Source organism: Osmia lignaria, chromosome 2 (genome assembly GCF_051020975.1).
Source record: "Osmia lignaria lignaria isolate PbOS001 chromosome 2, iyOsmLign1, whole genome shotgun sequence".
NCBI classification, from domain to species: Eukaryota; Metazoa; Arthropoda; class Insecta; order Hymenoptera; family Megachilidae; genus Osmia; species Osmia lignaria.
Genome location: NC_135033.1, coordinates 1785533 through 1791532, shown reverse-complemented (window position 1 = coordinate 1791532; position 6000 = coordinate 1785533).

Below are 6000 nucleotides of genomic sequence, written 5' to 3'. Positions count from 1 at the left end.
CTTTATCTTCTGAAATATTAGAAAGTTTTTCAACGATTATGGTGGGTGAGTGGGTAAGGTCTCCGACTGCGGAACCGCTGGTAAATTTTCTGTCGCAAGTTCGCGCGCCCCTATTGAAGGTGCAATTTTTTTTTTCATAAAATCATTTTTTTTTTTCAAATTATTAATTACATAGGAACCCACAATAATCATTTAGTAATGTATGAAAAATGGTTTAAAAATATTTTATCATTAAGTATACATAAAAATAAGTTGTGCACTACTGATAACAGCACTACAATTAAGGTAAAATATGAATATGCTTTCCATATCCATCATAAACCTATAATCACGCGGCTTTTCAATTAACAAAATGTTGGGAGCTATCCGTAATTAGAATAATACATAATCAGAAAACCGGTAGTATACATCTTATTTTTATGTATACTGTAATGTGGTGACACCCGTGCCCCCCCGTTACAATCGCTGCGCTTTCCCTACGTTACACTTCCACCTCAAAACCACCCGTAACCCTTCCCTCACCTAACCCTTTCCCCCTGCTCACCGGTCTCGGGCCGATGGATGCGACAGAAGACCTCAGCCCACCCGTCATCGCGGGATATCCGCCAGCCCCATCGACCCCGAGCACCGGTATATCGAAGATCAATAATCGATCTATCCCGTTGCCGGAAGAGGTCCCTTCCAAGTCCCATCCCCTCCCCAAACTATCCCGCGACTATCAGCAAACTATCGTCGCAGCAGCGACGGCGAACCGTCATTGAGCCCTAGGCTAAGAGAGTAAGAGCGTCGAAAAGAGATTTTGAGAGTACGGAAAGCGATTGGCGAAGAAGGAGTGAGAGCGAGTGTGAAAAGTTTGGGTGAGTCCCTTGGATTTAAAATTAATTGTAAAGCGAGATCGCGGCAACGGCCACCTTCGCCCGCGCACTTTCCTGTCCGCGTATTGCCGCGAGTTTCTAGAGATTCCTGCGTTTGCGAAACCCGTGTCCAACCCCTATTATTCCCCCCCCCCCCCCCCCCCTTGTAGTGATCCTCCTACGCGTAACGTACGAACCTCCTGGGAACCCGTCCTAACCCTGAGATCCCCTCTCCCCCAACAATCCTCCTTGCGTACTCCCCCGCGAAGTATTGTGAGGGCGTGAGTGCCCCGAGGCCCATCCCCTGTGAGATACCCACGATCACCCCCCTTTTCCTTCCGATTTCGATTGCCACCGCGAGTGGCTGGCGCCCAACGTTTGTAATAGAGTATTGTAAAATAAAGTTTGCGAATAGAATTTTGTATAGAGTGAACCCCGTAGCGGGTCACAATACTTAATGATAACATATTTTTAAACCATTTTTCATACATTACCAAATGATTATTGTGGGTTCTTATGTAATTAATAATTTAAAAAAAAAAATGATTTTATGAAAAAAACAAATTAGACCTTCATAGGGGCGCGAACTTGCGACAAAAAAGTTTCCAGCCGTTCGGCAGTCGGAGACCTTACCCACTCACCCACCATGATCATTGAAAAAGTTTCTAATATTTTAGAAGATAAGGTGCGTCATTTTCAATTATTTACTATAACTTTACTCTCTCCGTTCAGATCTTGCTCCATCCAACGCAAAAATATAAAACATCACACAATCCACTAACCATATAAAGGAAATGTAAAAATTATAGGTATTTCTCAAGTTATCGCACAAAATATGCCGAAAATTACGGTTTTTGATTTTTATAAGTACGATGCACCACACCTAAAAATCTGAAAAAAATTGGAGATAATAGTCATGTTAATATCTAACTACTGTGAAAGTAAAAATCTAGTCGTCCGAAAGCTTCTACCCGAAATCTCAATTTTTCGACTTTTTTTTGCGTTTTTGATTTTTCACGGCTGGGATTTGCAACCGAAAAATCTGAAAAAATTCACAATCATAAAGAAACATGTCTAGAATATTTTAGAATTTTTGCAGATTTCTTGCGTATTGTTAAATAGGAGAAATATGGCAAAAACTACTTTTTCTTTCTTACCCTGTAACTACCCTCCCGGTTGAGGCACAGGGTTGAAACTTGGTGTATCATGGTTTTTTGGGATAAGCTATCGAATGGTGCATTGCGAAGTAAAATCGGCCCAAGGGCACTTTTGACTATCTTATCCTGCTATACCCTTTTTAATAATTCTGTAGTAATATGCGGAAAAGGTAATATTATGTAAATATTATTAATGGAGTTGCGGAAAATATTGATAGTAATGAAACTGTTATATTTAAATGCAAAATAACGAAAGGATCAAGAACTTGCAGCAAAATATATTTACGAAATCCTATACGTTCTGAAATAGGCGAAGAATTATGTACAGAAAATGGATCTGCTATAATTTACAGAACAAAAAAAGCTTCAAAAATGATGTCACCAGGCGATCCTAAGCCTCCTTACTTATACAAACAGAAAGCTGTCCGCGATGCAAAATCGGAATATTTAAAGTCAAAAACTTTGGACAAAAATCCAGTTATATCATTGACTATATTAAAATGAACTACATTAATCAATATCGTACATAATATAGGAATGGATCCTTTTTATACGATATATTTTTTAAAATATCAACTTGATAGTTATAAGCAATACACATTTACAGAACCGGCTTCTATAGCCATTGATGCTACCGGCAGTATTGTAAAAAAAATAACTTATCATGATAAATCACAATCCAAACATATATTTCTATATACTTGCGTAATAAATTCACATAAAATTAAATACCCTGTTACGCAAATGATAAGTGAATCACATACGATAATAGCAATTTGGATGTGGCTAATGCAATGGATTCAAAGCGGTGCTCCTTTTCCGCGAGAGGTAACTTGCGATGCATCAACAGCCTTGCTTAATGCTGCTGTGAAAGCATTTACCAATTACAATAACGTTGACGATTATGCTGATAACATATGCGAAGATAAAGAATTCCCTCTTTGTTACATCCGTATAGATGTTGCCCATTATACAGGGTGTTCGACAACAGGTGGGCAATATTTTAAGAGGTGATTCTAGGGATCAAAATAAGACGAAAATCAAGAATAATGAAATAGCGTTTACGGCTTTGTTTTCCAGTTATTAACGTTTAAGAATTCGAGTAAAAAGCACCAGAAACCTGCAATCCGCTCAGCATCGACGACCGAACGTCACGTCAGCAGGGGTTGGTACAGTCATAACCAAGAATCGTTGAATAGTAGAAACTTACCTCGTGCTATTCTGTTTCTCGGTATTGCAGTATTCGGTTTCAATTCTTGGTTATGACTGTACCGACCCCTGCCGATGTGACGTTCGGTCGTCGGTGCTGAGCGGATTGCAGGTTTCTGGCGCTTTTTACTCGAATTTTTAAACGTTAATAACTGGAAAACAAAGCCGTAAACGCTATTTCGTTATTCTTGATTTTCATCTTATTTTGATCCCTAGAATCACCCCTTAAAATATTGCCCACCTGTTGTCGAACACCCTGTATAAAAAAATACGCAAACTTTTTAAAAATTGCACGTTTACGCGTAAAAACATTTTACTTAGCAAGTATCAGTCAATTAATATTAGCGCATGATATAGAAGAAGCGGAAAATATATTATTTGCTATTTTAACTATTGCTGTTAATAAAACAGAAGGAAATAATCCCGAAGGATCACCCATATGCTGCGAAATTGAAAAACAGAAATTAAAATGTTTATTGACAAGCGAAATATTAAACGATGCAGAAAGTTATGCAACCAATAATGAAGAACTTAAAGATAAAGAGTTAAATATAAATATAAATAATAATTCAGATAATACAGTAAATCGTTGGCAAAAATGGGCTAATAATATTAGTAAGCGTGTCCACAAAAATCTGAATAACAACGGTGATAGAGAAAACTCTCATTATCTTCCTCAATTAGAATTAAAGTTATTAAAAAATACGAAATAGTTTCCCCTCTGGTCAGCTGTGTATCGAGATAAATTCGGATATGGAAGAGTACCTGCATCTAGTGCAGCTGTTTCAAAATAAGCTGAATTTAATATAATAAAAAGGCAATTACTTTCTAATACTAAATTGCCAATGAGAGCAGATTTATTTATTACAAAGCATGTCGAATATCTCAAAGGGCGTCTTAATTTAGCAAACAGCGTTATGAGAGAAAAAATTACTGACAATGAGTTGCAAATCCCAACTAAAGTATCGCAAAACACCAACAATAATGGCATAGAAGATTCTGATATACAATCTAACACAATAATCACAAATGACAATCTACAAATTAAAGAATGTCCCGTTTGCAAAAATAATGATTTTCCCTCTGATGCTCACAAATGTCACATATGCAAACAAAATGTTCATGCATTGGATTCCTGTTCAAAAGCTATCGAAGGAGAAGACGAATGATTTGGACAAAAACGTATTTGTAAATCTTGTCAACGTATGTCACCTCGTATCACAAGTAAGATGTCAAATCTTAATGATGTGAAAAATTGGCGTGGCTTAGCTATACCAAAATCAAAATCGCGATATTTACGCAAAAATTTTCAGCAAAATGAATTTATATTACACGAAAAACTTTCGAAACTTCCCATTCTAAACAATGATAATTGCTTAACATTAAAAGCTGTAAATATCAAAGGAAGAAAATTGACATTGGCAAATACTTGCGCTTTTGATAGCATATTCCAATTATTTTTAGCGGCAGTTAATGATAGCAAATTATTTGCGAATCAATGTAATTTAATGGCGCAAGAAAATTTGTTTTTTCAAATGGTACTAGATACATCAATAAAAGGAATTTCAAAAAATGCTTATTATAGTTGTGCCTGTTACGTCCCACCTTAGGGGCGGTTATTTCGCTGTTTCTATGTTCTGGGTTCTGCCGATCAAAACGCTAAAGCGTACCTTGACCTTCCTCGCAGGTAGTGTAGGAGTACAGGATGGGCTTTCAATAATTAAAGATAGACATGTATGGGTCTTCAATAGATGTATATATTCTGTCTCTGTTGTCATCTACCCTTTCGGTGACTTCGGGTGTTGTTCGTCTCTCGTTTGTTCTTGTATTCACTCGCCGGTCAATCACACTGGGGGTCTCTGTTTTCGCTTGCTTCACGGTTCGTACGATACACTAAACTCGCGGCGCGTGGTCACGGACGGCCAAGAGCTTCGGTCTTGCTTTACACTATCGTGGAACTGGCGTACCTGCGTTGTGGCGATAACTTATACTCCCAAAAGGGGAGTAGGTCACGCTCTTTGCTTGCGAAAACCTGCAAGCAAAGGGTTTTCGCCATTGCATTCCGCGAGTTCCCCGATTTCGTATCGCGGGCGTCGCTAAGTGAGAAAACGCTGATGTTACGCGGATTCCAGAGCGAGACCTCCTTAAAATGGCGAAAGACGAAAATGGGTCATAACTAGGGACGTAACATTTCTTTTGGGCTGCGCAAGTGAATGTTGCAGAACAAATTGTATTGGTGTTGAAACAACTGCACCACCTGAAGCAGGTATAATGAATATAATTATCATTTATTTTATTACTATTTATATATTGCAGTACATGATACTCTGAATAAAGAAAAATTCGAACAGATAAGTACGTAATACAATAATCTAAAGATAAATAATCATGTATACATATATATATAATGCTTGGAAACAAATGTTTGTATAAGAATAGTAAGAAACATTAACAATTGTTTGAGTATTAGAAAGATTAACATCATTTTTTGTTAAATAATTTCTTTCTAATATCTTTCCTATATTTTGATACATTATATTTCATTATATGTACATTACTAATGATATATTTTATTTCTTTTGTAGGTCATTTTATAATATTAGACCTATATGATATAGAAAATATTAATAAAACTGTAAAACTTTCTGACATACCAACTACTCTAAAATTTAGTTTTACGTCTCAATTATATCGATTAAGAGGAGTGGTTAATTTGAGATCTTCTGGAACACGCAGTTCTGATCCAAAAACAATAGGACACTTCACTGCTATTTGTCAAA